This window comes from Dermochelys coriacea, chromosome 9 (assembly GCF_009764565.3).
Source record: "Dermochelys coriacea isolate rDerCor1 chromosome 9, rDerCor1.pri.v4, whole genome shotgun sequence".
In the NCBI taxonomy this organism is placed as follows: Eukaryota; Metazoa; Chordata; order Testudines; family Dermochelyidae; genus Dermochelys; species Dermochelys coriacea.
In genome coordinates, this window is record NC_050076.1 from 21,440,004 (window position 1) to 21,463,550 (window position 23,547).

The 23,547-nt window shown below is 41.4% G+C and overlaps 1 long non-coding RNA gene across 1 annotated transcript in view; it reads right to left on the bottom strand.

Annotated features, from left to right (window-relative positions):
• The window catches only part of LOC122455855, a 34,137-nt gene extending 11,816 nt beyond the window's left edge, over positions 1-22,321 (bottom strand). Inside the window, exons 1-3 of the long non-coding RNA XR_006274358.1 lie at positions 22,265-22,321; positions 7,060-7,190; positions 5,984-6,250 (exon numbers count right to left, since the gene is read on the bottom strand). This is a non-coding gene — a long non-coding RNA (uncharacterized LOC122455855). The remainder of the gene's footprint in view (positions 1-5,983; positions 6,251-7,059; positions 7,191-22,264) is intronic.
• Positions 22,322-23,547: the final 1,226 nt, after the last annotated feature.

Here is a 23,547-nt window from a genome sequence, read left to right on the forward strand (position 1 = left end):
TATAAAACCTACTGTCTTGGTTACTGATGACCAACTGTACAGAACTCAGAGGAAAACATAATGAATGCATTTTAGAATATATTAAAAACTAACTAAAATATTTTTCCTACACAGAACAATATCACAATTGTAAGGATATCTTCACATCTTCCATGGCTAGAAGTGAATGAGATGGTGGGGGGAAAGTGCATGAGCATAAGCAAATCTTGGATTTGATTAGTCAAAATGAGAACGTGACAGACTGTACTCCCATGTCCACACCCTATTCACCCTAATAATCTGTGTACAATGTATGCCTTTTGAGATATTGTCTGAAAAATCATAATTTGTGGATCAATATTGTCTTGATAAAATATGTGTGGGAACATTGTATGTGAAGTTATCATATTTCCATGTATAATGGTATTAACACATGTTCGAAACCACAGAAACAGATCTGTCTCAAACAAAGGAATTCATGCTCTGCTTCATTTGCAGTTAAACAGTAAAGGTAGATAATGAAACCTCTAACAGGTGAGGAAAAGCAGTAGAGACCATCCTTCTCTATAGACTTTTTGTCTCCAGAATCTCAGCTGGAAATATTTTCCAAGAGGAGGACTGACACTATAAAAAGGAGGGACAAAGACTCTGAAGCACCTCTCCTCTTTCTCTGTCCTTTGATTCACTGCACCAGAAGGGACAACGGAAGCAGCCATTGAACTGTAGAAGGGGTCTTGGCCTAAGAAGTTTTGTCAATAAGACTGCTGAGAGCGTGTGGTAAGACAACCTTGCTTTAAATTTAACATGGTTTGTTAAGTTAGGCATTAGTTGTATTTTATCTTTATTTTTCTTGTAACCATTTCTGACTTTTATGCCTCATTACTTGTACTCACTTAAAATCTCTCTCTTCGTAGTTAATAAATTTGTTTTATTGTGTTATCTAATCCAATGTGTTTAAATGGAAGTGTCTGTGAAACTCCATTTGGGGTAACAAGGTGTGTGCATACTATTTCTATTAAAGAAATACTGATTTTATATGAATTTGTATTGTCCGGAGAGGTCTGTGCAATACAAGACAGATATATTTCTGGGGGGAAATCTGAGACTAGGAGTGTGTTGGGGTCACCCTGTAGTATAAGCAAGGTTGGTAAGAGTCAAGATGTGGCTGGCTGCCTGCAACACATACAGAGACATAGCTCGGAGTGACTTGCATGCTGAAGCTGTTTGTGAGCAGTTCCGACTGGAGGCTACAGCAGCAAAGCATTGTAAAGGGCACTCCAGGTTAGCAGACAGGGGCAACACATCTACTCAGTCTGAATTGCACCTGGGATATGTCACAGAGTGCACCTAGATTTTGTTTGTGAGGTGGCTCAGTAAAGTAAGTGCAGTTTCATCCCATACTTATTAATCAGTCAGAATACTGGGCTTTCTAATATCATTTCATTACTTAAAATACTTTAGGACTGTGACTTATGAATTCCACTTGCTGGAACAAATGTCCAACCTTCAAGATCTTTTTATACAGTTACTAAATGGATTAACATAAGTGACATTGCAGTGCTAACAGAATCACATCATATAAGCAAAGAGATGGCAAAGCCTTGAGAAGTGAAATGAATTAACAAGATGGCAGAATCAGCTGCATATGAAGAAACCAGATATATAAACTACAAAATATAAGGTAATAGAGGAGATTTCCTTTAAAAAAAAATCTTCAAGTTTCTGTTTGAAAAAACTCCACCATCAGACATCCAAATTATCAGCTAACCTATGAATACTTTATGCACCATGAGGAACCGAAAGTGACTACCTTTTACTACAAAAACACAGGACCCTACCCCTCGAACAAAAAGAGACTCTCCACAAGCAATGACAGTATTGAGACTTTTATGGGCCTGCTCCTGAAAGCAAAGCTCACTCAGGCAAGAAGTCCAAGGTCAGCAGGACTAGTCATGTGAGCAAAGCTACTCATGCAAATAAGACTCTGCAAGACTGGATCCTACGTCCCTCTATTGCCAAGTCACTAGAGAGCAACATAATCACACACGCTTCAGCAGACCTTGTACAGAGAAAGGTAATTCAATGGACACACTTAAAAAATTCTATCATTTTGGGAAAATTCCACCAATTTGAGAACTATTCATTATACCTGAAATAGTGAATACAACTGGGACTGGGAGCATCAGGCAGATGAAATGTTGTTTTGTGACCACTGTGACTAACCAGTCTATTACACGATGTTAATCCTAAAACACCCCAGACTATACAGCCTTGTTTTCACTGGAAATGGGTGTCAGCAACAGGTGCAGTGTTGAACGCAGCTGGACTGCAAGGATAACCAAGGACAAATTGTGTTCAGCACCATTTCAGTTACCGTAACCACAGACAAGGCTTATGACACAGCAGGATTCCAAGGTCTATAACTACTTCCATGAAACTGAAAGCTGGTAATGAAATTGCTGTCTCTGCCAACGAAAACTTTGCAAGGCCAAGTTTGTCTCTGCCTGCTGTGTTTGAAAGTGTCACAACTTTAGCCAAACTGGGCATTTTAAAACAAACTAATGTTTGAAGGAGGGGAAAGAACATGCGGTTTCTCCCTCAAGTTCAGCCTTTGACTTTGAAAGGGTAAAAGATGCTTTATTTTGAATAATGGCTTGATAAAAGCCCATTTCTGACTAAGTTGTGTCAGTTTCACATGCAATAGACTGAGCTTCCCAGTGTGTCAGTTACAAAGGCTCTGCAGGCAGAGTAAGAGAAAGCTGATGCTTCTTTCTTAAAAGCATCTACAGAAAATGCTAGACCACATGGCACAATGCTGAAGCAGAGCATACAATTATGCAGCGTCCAATGGGAGAAAGAAAGCGTAAAGAACTGCAGTATAGCATCGTTCTCACATGTGCTATCTTCCTTACATTTCATTACATCCAATTTTCTTTTCAAGGCTTTATAACTTGACTTTCTAAATTACATCAGGCTCAAAGCTGGCATGTGGCTTGTCAGACTGGATGCACTTTGGTTTTCCTTTAAAAAATGATTTAACTCTCAAAGACACAGATTAAATTTTAAATACTGAATTATCACTGTTCTTTAGGGATCTATACACATTTTGTTTTTATTTGTATTTCCAGGGGTGGATTTTTGGTTTGGTTTGGGGTTTGCTTGGGGTTTTTTGTTTGTTTGTCCAAGAGGGAAGGAGGAGGATGGGATTTGGCTTCTTATAAAATGGATGAGTTTCAACTGTGAAAAGTGGCTACTGCATATGGATATACGCTATTTCCTCTTGAGGTTTTTGAGAATGACAGAATTAACATATGATGGTTGCATAAGTATTTGAATGGTATCATACCAGGCTTAGAGTAAATGTAGACAGCAAAAGATTTCAGTGGAAGTGCCCAATGCTTACTACCATTATCATCATATCTTGATGGCAGGACCCAGAGAAGACTGGAAGTGTGTTTCACTCTGGGTAATAACATATAAATCACTAAGAGCTCTATTGGATCCAAAGGAGCTGAGCATCTATTGTGATGTCAGTAGAAGAGGTTTATATCACAGGGAGAATCTCATCTTTCACAATGACACTGTAATGACAATAAATGCAAGTGTCTCTACCATGTCAATGGAAAATATTTTTCCCCAAATAGGATTTTTAAAGTTGCTGCTGGAATCTGTTTAATTATATTTTAATTTTAGCAGAAATTTACAAATGAATGGAAAAAACGTTAAAAATATAAGATATAACTTAAAACTCCACAGAAAAGGATACTTAAAGCTCCAAGACTAATTCTCGAGGACATGCTCCTATGCTTGGATATATCTAACACCATTTAGCACCTCAACTGCTAGAAGAGGGCCTCATCCTCCCTGATTGAACTAACCTCATTATCCGATTCTTGCTTGCATATTTATACCTGCCTCTGGAAATTTCCACTACATGCATCTGAAGAAGTGGGTATTCACCCACGAAAGCTTATGCTCCAATACATCTGTTAGTCTATAAAGGTGCTACAGGACTCTTTGCCACTTTTACAGATCCAGACTAACACGGCTACCCCTCTGATACTTAACACTTAGCATGCCAACAGCACTTCTCATTAGGAGAAATTCCAAGTGTTTTACAAATGTTAACCAATCAGATCCTATATGAAGAAGTTCCATAACAAGTATTATTTCACTCCCAGAATGACGGGAGTAGTATAGCATCAATGAATCAAGATGTAAAGACAATGAGAATTGAAACAGGCCCTTACAAAAGAGCAAGAGACACCATCTGGACATATAGTGGAACAGGAAGGAAGATATTCCATGCTGATAAGGCCTCAACTGGAGTATTGTGTCCAGCTTTGCTTGCCACATTCCAGGAAAGATGTGGACAAATAGAAGAAAGTCCAGAGGAGAGGAAAAAAATGATCAGAGGTCTAGAAAATATGACCTATGAAGAAAGATTGAAAAAAAATTGGGTTTGTTTAGTCTGGAGTAGAAACGACTAATTGGGTGCATGATAACAGTTTTCAAGTACATAAAAGGTTGTTACAAAGAGGAGGGTGAAAGTTGTTCTCTTTTACCTCTGAGGATAGGACAAGAAACAATGGGCTTAAATTGCAGTAAGGGAGCTTCAGGTTGGACGTTAGGAAAAACTTCCATACTGTCAGGGTAGTTAAGTGCCGGAACAAATTGCCTAGAGAGGTTATGGAATCTCCATCACTGGAGGTTTTTAAGAACAGGTTAGATAAACACTTCTCAGGAATGGTCTAGTTAGATATTTAGTCCTGCCTAGAGTGCAGGGGACTGGACTAGATGACCTATTGAGGTCCCTTCCACTCCTACACTTCTATGATTCTATGTTTCTGTACCAACACAGTCCAGTGTTTGGTGTGTACCTTTATGTTTGATCTTCACAAATGCACCTGCACCATGTCTTTCAGCATTCATATATCCATGCATCTACTGATTGGAAATAGCCACTATTCACTATTAATTCGCTATTAATACATTTTGGGGGATAGTACAACCTATTCTATGGTTTTAAACTTAAATGCCAAAATACTTAAATACTTAGCTCAAAGATATCTGATTTACCCAAACCTTTAACATGCTCACAGAAGTTTTCCTGAGGGCCATTTCAGCAACAGTTTTTCAACAGTTCATCTGTGGTATTAAATCTTTCCAAAGATTAATTTTGCAGTGCATTTCATTAAGATGTTGAGGGAACTATTAATCATAAGACTAAGAGACTCTTAACCAATTGATGGTTTTATGGTTATAGTTATTATTAATCAAGTTTTATTTTGCTTTATTCTTTATAATAAAACACTTCATTTTTTTCTGCAAATCCTTCACACCTAGTCCATCATATTCCCAATTCTACTGCTTCCCTATTTAATACAAAACATTTTTAAAAGAGATTCATAAGCAGGTAATTAACAACTTTCTGAATTCGAGTGCTAATTTTACAAGGAAAAATGTGAACATGGGCAATAGATGGGGATTTAACAGCATGCGAGCTGAGGTTCAAAATAAATTTCAGCATCAAGAAAAAGCCCCTTCTATGAAGGCTTACTTGCTCAGTAAGAATTTCTGTGGCTGCTCTGATTATGCTATATTCCCACAGAATACCAAATTGGTAGCATCAAAGAGATGTTAGATCTCTCTCGGAGCCAATTGGCTTTATATCCTGGATCGGGCTGTTAGGTGCATAAACTCCACTACCTCAGGAGTAGCCCAAGTTCCAGGTGGCAAGTAGGCACAGGGCCGCAAGCCCCTGTACCAACTGCAGAACAGATGCTGATCTTGGTACCGATAGCAATCTGAGGGCAATTTCTGGTGCTATCCAATGAGGAGGGGGAAAATAACTCCAACCTGGATCTTGAGGAATCCTGAAGGTTCTGTAACAACAACAACGGGGGAGCCAATCAACCAATCAGACTCATTTGAAGCCTAATAAGAGGTAGCATCGATGCCAAAGACGAATGGGGAATTGGCACTGAATGAAACACACGCGTACCTGGAACTTGGAGAGGCACTGGCAGATGCCAGTACTGAACATGAAGATAGGCTCTGCTGCCAAGACAAAATAGCGCCACAGAATGCCCCAGCTCTGAGGGGGGCTTCAGTTCCAGGCCTGGCCTCTACTCCACAGTTTGTGGGCCAGATGGTACAAGCAGTGGTGCTGATGGACTCAGTAGCTTTGTGACACAGCCGGAACGTCCCAGGACGAAGGACAAGTTGGTAGTATTCATAGCACCGGAGAACTCCTGAACCAGCAGAGTGTCTGGGATTGAATATGACATTTTCAATAAATCACTAGAGATTTCTTTAAATATGCTGTGCTAACTACTTATATTAAAATATCTGTTTCCTCTTATATTTAGCTGACACCCTAAGTACCTTTCCCAGACCTAAGGAAGAACTCTGTGTAGCTCACTTCATCGGATCACGAAAGCTTATGCTCTAATAAATTTGTTAGTCTCTAAGGTGCCACAAGTACTCCTTTTCTTTTTGCAAATACAGACTAACACGGCTGCTACTCTGAAATCTGTGTAGCTCAAAAGCTTGTCTCTCTCAACAACAGGAGATTTGTCCAATAGAAGATATTACCTCACCCACTTTGTTTGACAAAAGTTACAGTTTTCACCCTTCCACCTCACAGGATCCCAGAACCTGAGTTCCAACCTGAACCCAAACATCTACACAGCAATTTTATAGCCCTGCAGCCCAAGCCCTGGGAGCAGCTGACCCAAGCCAGTTGCAGGTGTTTAATTGCTGTGTAGACATACCCTAAGAAACCAAACTGTGTTCATACATCAGTGCAAGTCCAGAGTAACTCATTTGTCTTCAGCAATATTATTCAGCACTTACTTCGGTATGAGAGCAGAACTGACCCTTAGTGTTTTCAGTTCTCTCACCCTACTCCATTCTACTAAAATCCTGGTAATATTGCTCCAGTGAACTGGAGCCATTAATTGTGACTCAAACATCAGTAAATTGTGTGCAGGCTATTTAAAAATGTTATTTTCAAAGGTTTATTTGCTGTGATGAAGCAATTTATTGCAATGCTGAAACCAGGCTATTTCCACTAACCTGTGTTCATCATCGGCTCATGGCCTCAGACTGCAACTGCAGATGATCTGTGTCTGAATGGTGGCACTACACTGCACCAGCCCGTCTGCTGAACCATCATCATTGATAGTTCCATACCTTTCAGGAGAGGCCTACATGGAAAAAAAAACATCAAGGCAATTTTTATTTTCTTTAGCTGCACTCTGTGAGAATTAAGCCCTATATGTTTTCCTGCCATTTTACAAAAAGTGGCTTAGCTTCCAGATCAGCACTTTTAATATAGCTCAAATTAGTTTAGCTATAGCCCAAAAACACTTCATTGTTTCAGGTTGTTAACCACAATGTCTTATAAAATGAAGCATGTTTACTGTCATTTTGAAAAAGTCATTTCTTCCTTTATCAATTTGGCAATGAAGAATTTAAAAGATACCAGTATGGGATTGTTATCATGCACAAGCCAAAGCTGTCAGGCCTCATTACTTCCAAGACAAAAATTACAGAATAATGTATTAAATGCTCGAATAAAAACACACAGTGCACCATCTCAATACTGTGGTAATGGGATGACACCACCAGCCTGTACTCTGAACTGCATCTGCCTCGCCTCCCCCTTTACACTGCAGCAAACAGAACTCTGGAGATTATAAACATTGAAGTCAAAATCGAACAGCTGTATTTATTACAGCAGCACCCAACAGAGTTGCTATTGGTACAAGCTTATTTCAGCCATTATAACAACTCTTCTTTGTGAAGGTGGAAGGGGGAGGTTATAACTTGGCAGTTTTACTTCTCACCTGGCTAAAATAATAGCAGATGGTTCTCAGGCCAAAATAATTTCTCCTTATTCCCTTTTCTTCTTTAATAAATAAATGTCTTTGTTTTAATAGCATATACAAATTTGCTTTCAAGCTGCAGCTTGATTTTTAGAAACAATATTTGACAGTCTTCTCATCCTGGTTAGAATTTGGTGCCTGCCTCTTTATTTTAAGTTGGTTTGTTTTTTCCCTCCTTAAACAGGGGAGTTCTTGGACTTCCATGAGCAGCTGGTGAATGTGTGAAGCAGCTGCATTCCATAAACAATTCATCTCAGGACAGCCCTACTCCTCCTCATCACAGCCAGAGTTAGGAAGTTAAATGGCTGCAGTCCAGACCTGCCTATGCTGGTGCACTAAAACACCAGAGGAAAGTGTGCAGACAGTATGCACAGAAACTACATAACATCCCAAAGTGAGTGCCTCATTATAAACTCCCCAAACCCATCAGCCTTCCTTGTTGGTTCCACTGATTTTTTCCCACTCCCCAAATTTTCCCCATCAATTCTAACCCACCCCACATTCCATTAATTATCTGTCCCTACACTTAGTTATTCCCATCCCAGCCTAACACCACCCGTTCTCTCCAGGCCAACCTCTTCTCCCTCATCCCCCACACATCGGCTCAGCTCTCCCACTCAGCTGCTGCTGCTTCTCTCTCCTTCTCTCTTTCATAGATTCATAGACACTATGGTCAGAAGGGACCATTCTGATCATCTAGTCCGACCTCCTGCACAGCGCAGGCCACAGAACGTCACCCACCCACTCCTATGAAAAACCTCACCCATGTCTGAGCTATTGAAGTCCTTAAATCATGGTTCAAAACTTCAAGGAGAAGAGAAGCCTCCCTCCAGTCAACCATGCCCCATGCTACAGAGGAAGGCAAAAAAACCTCCAGGGCCTCTCCAATCTGCCCTGGAGGAAAATTCCTTCCCGACCCCAAATATGGCAATCAGCTAAACCCTGAGCACATGGGCAAGATTCACCAGCCAGATACCCAGGAAAGAATTTTCTATAGTAAATCAGATCCCATCCATCTAATATCCCATCTCAGGGGATTTGGCCTATTTACCCTGAATATTTAAAGATCAATTACTTACCAAAATCCCATTATCCCATCATACCATCTCCTCCATAAACTTATCGAGTAGAATCTTAAAACCAGATAGATCTTTTGCCCCCACTGCTTCCCTTGGAAGGTTATTCCAAAACTTCACTCCTCTGATGGTTAAAAACCTTCGTCTGATTTCAAGTCTAAACTTCCTGGTGGCCAGTTTATACCCATTTGTTCTTGTGTCCACATTGGTGCTGAGCTTAAATAATTCCTCTCCCTCTCCTATATTTATCCCTCTGATATATTTATAGAGAGCAATCATATCTCCCCTCAACCTTCTTTTAGTTAGGCTAAACAAGCCAAGCTCCTTAAGTCTCCTTTCATAAGACAAGTTTTCCATTCCTCGGATCATCCTAGTAGCCCTTCTCTGTACCTGCTCCAGTTTGAATTCATCCTTTTTAAACATGGGAGACCAGAACTGCACACAGTATTATAGGTGAGGTCTCACCAGTGCCTTGTATAACGGTACTAAAACCTCCTTATCCCTACTGGAAATGCCTCTCCTGATGCATCCCAAAACCACATTAGCTTTTTTCACAGCCATATCACATTGGCAGCTCATAGTCATCCTATGATCAACCAATACTCCAAGGTCCTTCTCCTCTTCCGTTACTTCTAATTGATGCGTCCCCAACTTATAACTAAAATTCTTGTTATTAATCCCTAAATGCATAATCTTACACTTCTCACTATTAAATTTCATCTTATTACTATTACTCCAGTTTACAAGGTCATCCAGATCCTCCTGTATAATATCCCGATCCTTCTCCGAATTGGCAATACCTCCCAGCTTTGTATCATCTGCAAACTTTATTAGCACACTCCCACTTCTTGTGCCAAGGTCAGTAATAAAAAGATTAAATAAGATTGGTCCCAAAACCGATCCCTGAGGAACTCCACTGGTAACCTCCCTCCAACCTGACAGTTCGCCTTTCAGTAGGACCCGTTGCAGTCTCCCCTTTAACCAATTCCTTATCCACCTTTTGATGTTCATATTGATCCCCATCTTCTCCAATTTAACTAATAATTCCCCATGTGGCACGGTATCAAACGCCTTACTGAAATCTAGGTAAATTAGATCCACTGCATTTCCTTTATCTAAAAAATCTGTTACTTTTTCAAAAAAAGAGATTAGGTTGGTTTGGCACGATCTACCTTTTGTAAAATCATGTTGTATTTTGTCCCATTTACCATTGACTTCAATGTCCTTAACTAATTTCTCCTTCAAAATTTTTTCCAGGACCTTGCATACTACAGATGTCAAACTGGCCTGTAGTTACCCGGATCACTTTTTTTTCCTTTCTTAAAAATAGGAACTATATTAGCAATTCTCCAATCATTCGGTACTATTCCTGAGTTTACAGATGCATTAAAAATTCTTGCTAATGGGCTTGCAATTTCAGGTGCCAATTCCTTTAATATTCTTGGATGAAGATTATCTGGGCCCCCCGATTTAGTCCCATTAAGCTGTTTCAGTTTCGCTTCTACCTCTGATATGGTAATATCTACCTCTATATCCTCCTTCCCATTTGTCATGCTACCATTATCCCCAAGATCCTCTTTAGCCTTATTAAAGACTGAGGCAAAGTATTTGTTTAGATATTGGGCCATGCCTAGATTATCTTTAACCTCCGCTCCATCCTCAGTGTTAAGCGGCCCCACTTCTTCCTTCTTAGTTTTCTTCTTATTTATATGGCTATAGAACCTTTTACTATTGGTTTTAATTCCCTTTGCAAGGTCCAACTCTACTCGACTTTTAGCCTCTCTCACTTTATCCCTACATCTTCTGACCTCAATTAGGTAGCTTTCCTTGCTGATTCCTCCCATCTTCCACTCCCTGTATGCTTTCTGCTTCTTCATAATAACCTCTCTAAGATGCTTGCTCATCCAGCTTGGTCTACAACTCCTTCCTATGAATTTTTTCCCCTTTCTTGGGATACAGGCTTCCGATAGCTTCTGCAGTTTTGATTTAAAGTAATCCCAGGCCTCCTCTACCTTTAGATCCATAAGTTCTTCAGTCCAATCCACTTCCCTAACTAATTTCCTTAATTTTTGAAAGTCAGCCCTTTTGAAATCAAAAACCCTAGTTGCAGATTTATTTTTGTTAATCCTTCCATTTAGTTTGAACTGAATTAGCTCATGATCACTTGAGCCAAGATTGTCCCCTACAATCATTTCTTCTATGAGGTCCTCGCTACTCACCAAAATTAAATCTAAAATGGCATCCCCTCTAGTCGGTTCAGCAACTACTTGATGAAGGAATCTATCAGCTATCGCATCTAGGAAAATCTGAGCCCTATTATTATTACTAGCACTGGTCCTCCAGTCTATATCTGGGAAGTTAAAGTCTCCCATGATCACGCAGTTTCCATTAGTATTTACTTTATTAAAGACATTAAAAAGGGCTCTATCCATATCCAAATTAGATCCCGGAGGCCTATAACACACCCCAAGCACTATCGTAGGAGAGGCTTTACTAGTTTTCTTCCCCAATGTAATTTTTGCCCAGACGGACTCTGTCTTATCCATTGCATCGCTTCTTATTTCTTTACATTCTACCTCATCATTGATATACAATGCTACTCCACCACCTTTACCTTTGTTTCTGTCTTTCCTAAACAGCACATACCCTTCAATACCTGTAGTCCAGTCATGACTACTATTCCACCATGTTTCTGTTACCCCTATAATATCTGGTTTCACTTCCTGCACCAGTAGCTCTAGTTCCTCCATTTTGTTACCTAGACTCCTCGCATTGGTGTACAAACATCTTAATTTTTGCTGTTTGGACTCGCTCACATTTTGTACCCTATTAGGCACAGTCATTCTACAGCCAGTATAACCTATTAGACTAGTATCCACACCGCCCTCGCTCCTTATATACATTCTCCTACCCATGGCTGTATCCTTTCTTACTTCATCTTCTTCCCTCTCAATGCTAAAATCTGGCGTGGAGATTTTCTGGACATCTCCCATCCATCTCCCCCCAATTCCTAGTTTAAAGCTCTCTTTATCAGTTGTGCCAGCCTCCATCCTAGAAGTCTATTTCCTTCCCTACTCAGATGAAGTCCATCCCGAGAGAACTGACCTCTGTCCGTGAATGCCTCCCAGTGGCCATACATCCCAAAGCCCTCCTTATAGCACCACTGCCTAAGCCATCTGTTGACAGTCATAATCTTATCAGACCTTTGTTGCCCTTCTCTAGGAACAGGAAGGATCCCGCTAAAGATCACCTGAGCCTCAATTTCCTTAAGTGTCTTCCCCAGCCTAGCATAGTCTCCCTTGATACTTTCCAGCGAGAATCTGGCTGTATCATTTGTTCCCACATGAAGGATAATTAGGGGATTCTTTCCCGCTCCCTTTAGGATCCTTTTCAACCTCAGGTCTACATCCCGTATCTTAGCACCCGGAAGACAGCACACCCTTCTATTCTCAGGATCAGCTCTAGTTACAGGCCTGTCTATTCTTCTCAATAAAGAGTCCCCGATCACATAGACCTGCCTTTTCCTGGTGACAGTGCTATTCTCCAGTCTCTCCCCTGTTCCCTCTGGCTGCAAGTTCTTTCCATTCCTATTTTCCCTTACAATCCTCTTCAACCCATCCTGTATCCTCCTGGGGCTCATATTTGGTGTAGTCTCCCTTGACTCTTCCCCTTTTTCTATAGGACTAGCCTCTCTTCTCTTCTTCCTTACCCTTCCACCTTCAACAAGTACCTGCTTTCCCAGGGCACTTGATCAACACACCATCCCCCAGCTCCTGCCATGTCTCTCCGTAGAGAAGGATGAGGAGCTGGTGGCAGAGAGAGTGCAGATTGGCTGTCAGAGTCAGTTACAGGAAGAAGTCTAAGCCCCTGGCCACGCCCACTCTGACAGCTACCAAAAGCCCTGCTGAGAGGCTAAAGAGATGGAGTTGGATCCTGAATTAAACCTCTATACAATATATACCTGTTTTTGTATATATCCAATTAACAAATTATATGTCAGAAGTGATATTTCTCTCTCAACAGCATATTCACCCAGGATGAAATTTACCCATACATAGGGAACACTTGCAAGGCACTTAAACCCAATTTAAGCATTATTTTGATGGTTTAAATGGAATTTAGATAGCCATAGGGCTTTTGTGTGCTCTCTTCACTGGGATGAATTTCACCCTCTTTGCACTTCAAAGTCTATGGCCTCCGATACAGCTTTTCTTGGAGAGCATATCCTTGGTTTCGTAATGCTTAGCTCATCCTTTTAGAATTACATTCTGATATCTAGTAGCGCTGTATTAACATAATTTGACCAAATAAGATCAATAAATAAATGTGTGGGAACTCTACATGTGGATCAGAAACTAATCTCTTTCACTATAAGTATGTGATATGACATGGTGCCATATAAATAACAGAATCCAGGAAGTTGTACCATTGTGGAATAGAACCTTGAAAGCATCGTATATTTTAAAGGGGGTGGGAAAGGAGCTATAAATTCAGCTTGAGTGACTGATATTATTGCTGGGAAAAAGGTAGTACCTATTTATTCCTGAACATGAAAACAAAGGCATTGCTACACAAAAAACTGAAAAAGAGGGTAATTTTAAAAAGCCTTTTGGAAGTAACTCTAATTTAAATTAGAACTATTATTTCCAGGAGAATGGATTAAAAATCATTTTGACTTAGATGTGAGCACACACCTGGAACAGGCCTCTGAGAGCTTCCAAAACAGTATATGTGATGATCCAGGGTGCTAAAACAAACATATTTGAATTCATAGCATTAAGCTGTTAAAACATACAACAGGAGCTTGACTATCAATAAGTTTGCACACACTTACTTGTCATTGTTTTTTATTTCAAAGTGAAAATTGTCATAGTTAGAACCAGATTTTCGAAAGTGCCCATCACCCAGCTGCTCCCATTGTGACACTTTATGGCCAGATTTTCAAACAGAGCTTGGCACTTTGTGCTTGTTTAAGAAACTGGCCACTTATTTCGGTGCATAAATGGGAGCTGAGCTCTTTTAAAAATCTGATCCCAAATGTTCATAAGAAGTATCTTTGAGACGGGCTGTTCACAGCATCAGTTTGCAGACAGACAGGTCTCCAATAGAAATTAAGGTCTTCCAAGGGCAGTGGCTCATGCTATGTTTACCTACTAGTGCCAGCACTAATGGGGCACTGGGGGATGAGGATAGAGATAGTTTTTCTCCATTCAGATAAAGTATTGGAAGTTCTGCTGCCCCTGCTTCTTGTTGTGATTCTCTGGCGGGCCCTGCTATATGAGTGGCTCCCCTTCCCGCTATTGACTGTTGTGTTTGAATTAAGCACACCACCATGTTGTGCATTATAAAGTGACTCAGAACATTCTTCACAACACATAGCATGGTAGTCTGATCAATTAAAACACAAGAGACAACAAAGGGCAGCCATGGCCAGCACCCATCCCCACCTGAATCCCTGCTCCTGACTCCTAGTCCTGGTCTTCTCAGGTGTTGAGGTCCTCCAGATGGTTCTACAGAACTAAGTTCTCCTTGGTCCTAGATCCCCTATGAGCCAGAATCCAGATCTATAATTCAGTGGCATCTGTATTTAATCTACCTCTATTTAGAGAGTGTCTTATGGAGCCTACAAGTCCTGGGACCACTTAGCAAATAGTCCATGTGGTTGTTTACCAGTAGGTTAGTCCAAGCTTGTTTATCCACAAAGCAGAAACATCTCAACAAGTGGCAATGCCAACTCCTCCTTCCCACTGTCTCCAACCTGGCCTGGAGGAACCACCTTTGGAGATGAAGGGAAATAAAACATATCTGCCTATCCAATCCTTACCCTTGCTATTCAAACTATCAGTAAGGTGTTGGTAAGTTCCATACGTACTAGTATTGTTTTGTGTGATGTGGACACCTGCCCACCGGGAGCTGCTGACATCAAGTTCATTTCACACAGACCACCAGACAAAGGTGGTAACAACTTTCAGTCACTACTTGACTGCGCTAGTGGGTTTGCATTTTAAGCAGAAGTGTGTAAAAAAAAGTGTCAAAAAATGAAACTGATAAAATTACTCTTTATGCCAGGTTTTCTAGACATCACTAGGTACAGCATAAAGAGCAATGGGGTGGGTTGATAGACGCCTTTGTGCGTTCATGAGTAGTTGTGATTTTTCATCCCCATAGTAGAAAGATTATATTGTTCAAGGATCATTCTGCTTAATTGTTACTCATTGAAGGTTTTCTGGCTTATTTCAGTTTGCACTGATTGCATCCACTATCTACAACTTTGTAACCACGGTTCATTTAAGAGTACTGCTGACAACCAGATTGTGTCTGCCACATTGACTTGCTGATTCCAAAAGCCACACTTCTCACTCAGAAAGAGGCATAACATTGACCCGTGGGAAGCAACTCTCATAGATATCCATAAGAGGAAACACTGTGCAGTGGAACAACAAATATACGCATAGAGACAAGGTGGGTGAAGTAATATCTTTTTTTGGACCCGCTTCTGTTAGTGAGAGAGACAAGTTTTGAGCTTCAGACCTGAAGAAGAATTCTGTGGGAGCTTGAAAGCTTGTCTCTCTCACCAATAGAAGTGACTTCATCCACATTCTCTCTCTACTATCCTGGGTTACATGGTTACAACAACACTGCATACAAATATAGCCATAGGCAGAAATCAGGAGAGTGGAGAAGCAATTGCAAAAAAGAAAAGGAAGAAAATAGTAGGAATATTTTTTCTAAAAGGGGGGGGGGGGTGAAAGAAACTGATAAAGAAGAGAACATAAAGAGGGAGTGAGAATTCAGGAGGATGGAGCTGGGAAAAGACAAACTAAACATAAGCCAGCAGATTTTCAGAAGTGCTCAGCATCCTCAAATGGAACTAGCTATTCAGGACAGCACAGCTCCCTTATAGGTACCTAAATGAAGTACCTAGATTTCCAAGAGTGATCAGAACCCAGCAATTCTCATTGTTCTCAAACTGAAAACTTACCCCATTGTAAATACTGACTAGCGCTTACAACGTTCCCATTGCTATACCTTCCTTCTTAACTTGCATGCTGCTTGGCCACTTCTCTGGACCTGGTTGTATACCATCCTGACCTGGTTGCACACATAAGAGCATACAAGGAGAAAAGCTGCAGAGGTCTTGTGCTGGCCTTTTGCACATGGGTGAACTTGACCCCTGAGGCCTGTGCATCTTTTGAATCTAGGAGACTTTCACACTGCGCCTCTTAAATGTGCAAGTGGATGGCTAGATCCAAGGTTTAGCTCCAGTCTGTACATAGACAGCCAGGGCCGGCTCTACCGTTTTTGCCTCCCCAAGCAGTGAAAATACCTGTAGCTACTGAATTGCCCGGAACAGAGAAGCTGCTGCTGAATTGCCGCAGCCGTGGAAACTCCGCTGCCCCTTTCTGACTGCTGCCCCAAGCAGCTGCTTGGAACACTGGTGCCTGGAGCTGGCCCTGTAGACAGCCACAGTTTCCTGGTACCTGGATGAGCCTCAGACACACTAAATCTCCCTTTCTCTATCTCTAGCCCTGGATGTTAGAAGTGCCCCTGAGAATACACAGCTAATTTGCTGTCTGTTAACACACTCTTTTAGCACCTGTTTCATCTGTCCATTCTGCTGATGTAGCTTCTATAATTTATTATCTGAGCAGCATTGAAGTAAATTCAAAATTTTAAATGTTTAAATAAAAGGGAAAGTTAAAGATTAAAAAAAAAACCTTCATTTTTTTCTAGCTGAGTGTTTAAAAAACTGCTCTGCATGTTGCAAGCTCTTAGTAGAAATCCAGACAAGTGTCAGCTCTTTACAAGCATGGTTACAGGCAACCAAACACAAAGGGAATCAAGTTGTTCACGGCATGAAGTTAACATAATTGCTTTCACATTTTTATAGCGCCAAGGAAAGTCTTGACCCTACCAAGCAAACTGGCAGGAAAATATGTATCCTTAAACCAGACTGACCTTCAAGAACTCCTCCTCATAGCAACTTTCTTTAATCTTAGACAGATTCACCCACAGTGGTTGATAAGTGTAAGAAAATGAATTTGTCAAGAAAAGTGACAGGGCTGAAATTACAGACAGCAGAATCATTTGTTAATTTGTCTAGTATCTAGTTGTTGAGGGCTTATAAAGTGAACATTTGACCCAGGGGATGAAGCACTTGACCCTGATCACCCAAATTTTCTTGGTCAGGAGAGAGGTTTCTAGTGGTTAAAACATAGGCCTCAAAGCCTGTAATTCAAGACCCTATGAATGTCTCTGCCACTGACTTGTTGTGTAACCTTGGACAAGTCATGTGAACCAAACTGAGCCTCAATTTATCTTTTCAGAAAAATGAGTAGAATTCCCAACTCTTAGAGGTTAATGTTAATGTGTGTGAAGCACTTTTAAATCCTTGGAAGAACAGTGCCATAGAAGTAAACCTGGCAGAATTCAGTTGTGTGGGGTTTTTTTATAATTTCAACAGATATCATCGATGTTCATTTTTAACCATTTTTTCTCCATTTTTGTTTATTTAAATTTTCACAAGTGCACAAAATTATTAATTTAAGTATTTTTAGATTTGTATCAATTTAAATTTTCACAGTTATGGGATACTATGCGGGGCTCGGTCAGACCATAATTATTTAATGACAGTAGATGTTGAGATTGAAAAACTCCATAACCTTTAAAATGCAAATTGTTAACATCACAGACTCGTAGACATTAAGGTCAGAAGGGACCATTACAATCATCTAGTTTGACCTTCTGCACAATGCAGACCACAGAGTCTCACCACCCACTCCTGCAATAAACCTCTCACCTCTGTCTGAGCTATTGAAGTCCTCAAATCATGGTTTAAAGACTTCAAGGTGCAGAGAATCCTCCAGCAAGTGACCCAGGCCCCATGCTGCAGAGGAAGGTGAAAAACCCCCAGGTCCTCTTCCAATCTGCCCTGGAGGAAAATTCCTTCCCGACCCCAAATATGGCGATCAGCTGAACCCTGAGCACGTGGGCAAGATTCACCAGCTAGATACCCAGGAAAGAATTCTCTATCGTAACTCAGATCCCACCCCATCTAACATCCCATTTTGCCTATTTACCATGAATAGTGAAAGATCAATTAATTGCCAAAATCATGTTATCCCATCATACCATCTCTTCCATAAACTTATCGAACTTAATCTTGAAGCCAGATACATCTTTTGCCCCCACTGCTTCCCTTGGAAAATATGTCAAAATATACTAAATAAATATTCTTAAATCATACTCTAGTAAGTTCTCAAGCAGAATTTTCCTTACTTTGCCTATCTGTAAGTTTTAATTATCAATGGATATATTTTTTTCCTCAGTTTGTGTCTGTACAGGAAAATCAACATTTACCAATAAAAATCTAATCCGTCCAACCCTACATACAAGTGCAAGGTTTTGTCTCTATTATGCAGTTTCCATCCTGTCTGTGCTGCTTAACTCCCCGTAATAACAATTTCAATGAGATTTAAATGCAAGTAGCGAATAAAGAATAGACCCTGTTATCAGCATAAAGCCTTTCTTCATTGTGTTACTCACACAGTGCTCTATCATGCTGCATGATGTATGGTGACTTTGAACCAGTGAGCTATCAAAGCAATAGTAAGCAGAAATTATAATAATGTGTTTCAATTATGACTAAACACTCAGGGCCAATTCTGCTCTCATAGATGTCTGCAATTCCTTTGCATTTAACAGACATTGCACACATGTATCCGGGGGTGCAATTTAGTACTGAGTTTGAACAAATGCCTGTTGGTGCTAGAAGTGAGTAAAAAGAAAGTACTATTAATTGGTATAGAATTGGTTTGAAACTTCTATTTTTATGCAGTGAAATTAATGAATCATCCAGGGTTCATGATTTGAAGCTGGCTGTCCCACTCTTATGGTATGTCTACACTACAGAAACTTTTGCTGGCACATGTTACGTCACCATAAGCCATCGCAGTTAGTATATTACTTATGCGCATGCATAGTTGGCTCCTTGCATCGGTACTGCACATACTCACCAGGAATGCTTGTGTCAATGTAATGCGGTGCACCACAGATCGGTATCCCAATGTGCAACTCATCACCATTCAGCACACTATCTTCCAGGATGTTTGGCAGTGAATGGTGGAACAGAAACAAGTCATGCAGTGGTGATTGGGAGCAAGGAGTCAACTTCCCAGCTTGAAACTTTCTACATCCCATAACGTCATTTATATCCCATAATTTTTGCACTTTTTTTAAAAAAATCCCTCCAATCTGGTCAGCCTTCCTTGCTCTCTGCCATCTCTGACAGAAGCATGGAGCCTGCACAGCTCTGCACTACTTTTATGAGCATTACAAGCAGAGAACGTATGATCCTCCGGTATTTGAGGAACCACAAGAAGAACTGTATCAGTGGGGAACATGACTATTTCATGGAGGATAGACTGTTGTGGGACATAGCAAGAACCAATTCAAGGCTGTTGGTGGTGTTCAAGGAGCAGCTGTAGATGGTGAAGCACTGCTTCTGATCCTGAAAAATGAGCAGTGACTGGTGGGATCGCATCGTAATGCAGGGTTGGGATGACGAACAATGGCTAAGGAATTTTCAGATGCACAAGGCCACATTCCCAGATCTTTGTGTCAAGCTTGCACCCCCACTCCAGTGCAGGGACACCAGAATGAGAGCTGCACTGACAGTGGAGAAGTGAGCGGCTTAGGAAGCTGAACACTCACCACCTCGACAGCACCAAAGAAAGATTCAACTACTGGCTCAGCAGGTGTAGAACGACAGTTGAATGTGCTTTTGGAAGATTGAAGGAATGCTGGCATTGTTTACTCACAAGATTAGATCTCATCAGAAAAAAACATCCCAATGGTTATAGCCGCCTGCTGTGTCCTGCATAATATATGGGAAGCAAAGGGGAAAAGTTGCTGCCAGGGAGCAGGTGGAGCAGCTGTCTGCTGAGTTTGAGCAACCAGACTCAAGGGCTATTAGAAGAGCTCTATGCAGAGCTATACAGATCAGGGAGGCTTTGAAAGAGCACTTCAACAGTGAGCCACGGTAATGTGTTGTTGTGTACTGTGCTCTACATCACCTTGCTGCTTTGGATTTGCCAGGAATTGTATGGTACTGGGTGCACATCTATGAATAGAACACCATCAGTGTACCTATTAATTTGTGGTGCTTGCTGTACATTTATGATTATTACACTGTGCTGTGTTCTTTTCTCTGATCCTATGAGTTATATCACACTGTACAGTAACAAGTAAGTGACTACTTTCAGTACCGCTAGGCATTCTGCAGCATATGTTTGGGACTAATAAAGATGAATTATTTGCTAAACAATAGAATTTTATTGAGTAACAAAAACACCAAAAAAATTTTGTGCAAGTTCAGAGCAAATACATTACAAATTTAATAAATTTATGGACTAGAACTTAAGAAGGGGAAAGAACATTCATGTCCATTTTATGTAGGCAATCAGAAACCGTGGTTCTCACAGGTCAGTATATGTGAAACTGTGGTTGTCCTTCATTTCCCCTGTGGTGGAGTGACAGGAGCAGGGATGTGGCCCCTGATACCACGTGAAATGTTGAGAGAGGGTGTAGGAAGGTGCTGTATGGACTGCAAAGGAAGGCCAGCCCATGATTATCCACAAGAATATGTAGTATTTGTGTTTGCTACCAGAAAAACCCCATTATGTCTGGAGTATCTCCCTCTCTTTTTTCTGCTGGGATTCCTGGGCCTCTCCCCTGTTTGCCCTTTCCTTCTTCAGATGGTTTTCAATATTCACCCTGCAGGCACTCTGCTCATGGTCTGATACAGAACTGGCTTGCAATATCTCACTGAACAGGTCAACCCAAGTCCTCTTCTTTCTCCTCCTTATCCAGCTCAGGCATTCCACAGGTGTGCCATCAATACATCTTTATACTGGGAAACACATTTACACACTTACCCAAGGTTTACACACTTACCTAAGGAATGGTGTCCCTAGCCTCTGTCTGTCAGAGGGTGGAGATGGATGGCAGGAGAGAGATCACTGATCACTACCTGTTAGGTTCACTCCCTCTGGGGCACCTGGCATTGGCCACTGTCGGTAGACAGGATACTGGGCTGGATGGACCTTTGGTCTGACCCAGTGTGGTCATTCTTATGTTCTTATGTAAGGTTCCTTCCCTTGCACGGGCTCACCTGTGCTTGACTTTCTGGACTGCAGTGGAGTCTCAAATAGATTAGGAGTCCTTGTGACACCTTAGAGACTAACAAATTTAATTGGGCATAAGCTTTCATGGGCTAGAATCTGATAAAGGGGGTTCTAGCCCATGAAAGCTTATGCCCAAATAAATTTGTTAGTCTCTAAGGTGCCACAAGGACTCCTCATTGTTTTTGCAGATACAGACCAACACGGCTACCACTCCGAAACCTGTCAAATAGATTGTGGTTTGTGGCATAAATGGACTCCCTGGTCACATGTCCCCCATCCTCCTCCTCCTCTTCCTTGCTATTCATGGTAGGGGCATGTGACTATGGCTCATCAGAGGTATCCACAATGGTCCACAGGGTGGTGGTAGGGTTTCCTTCACGCAGCTCTTTATAAGAGCAGCAAGTCTGTGGCTTGGCCCTGGATTGACTGTTGACCTCTCTGGTCTTCTGATATACCTGATGCAAGTTTCTTTGCTTTCACATGTCACTGCTGCTGATCCCTGTCATACCCCTTCTCCGGCATCCCCGTGCCATCTGCTCATAGATGTCCACTTTTCTATGGCTGGTCCATAGCTGTGTTTGCACAGCCTCTTCTTCCCACAGGCCCAGAAGATCTTTAATCTCCTATCTATTCCATGTCTTAAGCATGTAGCCAGCATGTTCAGCTGGCAGTCACTCACGCAACAATGGAGAACTGCTAGGTGTGCTCACCAAGCTGGTGAATCAGGAAAAGGGATTTCAAAAATTTGTGGGGTTTTAAGGTGAGGAGAGGAAGGGTTTCCAGTCTCCATGACTCCTGTGAACCATCAGAGTCGGGCATCGTGGGTCAGTTACTGGAGGACTATTATGATTGACATAGGTAAACGCAGTGTCTACACTAACACTGCATTGACCTCAGTACACTAACCATGGTTTAACACCGCTGAAGGAGGTGGTATTTTTGTGTCACTGTAATGGAGTCCCTACAGTGGGAGAAAAATTTAAGTATGGACACGAACAACTAGGTCGATGCAAGGCAACTTATGTTGATCTAGCTGTATACTGTAAACCAGGTCTTAGAACAGTGAAGCCATGAAAAGCCATCAGAAAGAAATAGCTTATTTTATTTCCTACTGGAACAGGGTAGCACTCACCTCATGCGAGCACCCCTTTGCTCAGGTGTGTCTGCAGCTCTCTTGATTTATCAGTGATTTCTCAGGCAGTTTTGGTGACTCAGCCCTCCAGCCAAGTGTCTCACACACTGTGGCCTTTCAACACTTCCAGGATAAACAGTCCAACAGAGGCCTATCACAATACCTCTCAATCTTTAAGCAGTCTCAGAGTCTTCACATAGTCCTGGCCCTGGTATCAGGCCATACCCCAAGGGCTTCCTCCCTGGACCAATGGTTTCATTCGCTCAGCGTCTTTCTAGCCCCAGCTCTCCAGTGGGGCCACTAACAGTTGAGGTCAGCAGCGGCCCGCCTCTTCCAGCAGCTCCCATTTGCCGGGAATGGCGAACCATGGCCAATGGGAGCTGTGGAGGGCTGTGCCTGAGGACGGTCAACATCAGCAAAATGTCTCGTAGCCTGCAATCAGATTGCCCACCACTGATCTACACTCCTCTGGCTCTGCAGCTTCTTTTATATGGCCCTCCTGATTGGATGTTTCCCTGCAGCCACTCTAGGCCACTTGGAGGACTCAGCTCCTCTGCTCCTTCTTGGGATAGGGTGTGGTAGGACCCCGAGGCCTCCCTCAGGAAGCCTCTGAGCCTGGTATACCCAGTCACACCTACTCTTTAATTTAAAATCAAATAAATACAAAATCTAAACAACAATACTGGCTTCAGGATCCCAAACACATCTCATGGCACCAGCAGTTTTTAACCCCAGCCTTCCAACTGATCGGATGAATTCCAACCGAATTGGTTAGCTGATGATCAAATGTTGACAACAGAATGTGACTGTTTAGAAGAAGTACATGAAACTTCTGCAACAAAATAAAAAGCCACTCAAAACGGAAGAGTGTCATCTTCTCCCAAATGGGTCCATTTTCACAAGTAGTAAAATCAGGTTTATTTTCTAGACAGAATGGGACCAGCTTCCATGGAAAACTGAGCTAGTTTCTGAACGAGCAAGGGTAAATTGTCTAAAACAGAGATGGCTTTTACATCACTGACATGAAATAAAATCAAATAACATTTTTGCACATTTTAAAGCAAAATTGATGGTGAGGCGTGCAAATGCAAAATTGTCCCAAGTAAAACAACAAAAATGTTCACACCAAACTCTGCAAAACAAAAAAGAATTTTGCTTAACTCTTGCTTAATTTTGCTTTAGTATCCTCTGTCAGATGGGCTAGTGGCCTGAGTCCAGCTCCTCAGAGACAGGTCCACATCCCCAGCCCAAAATAATAATTTTAATTCGCAGCATTCTAGGCA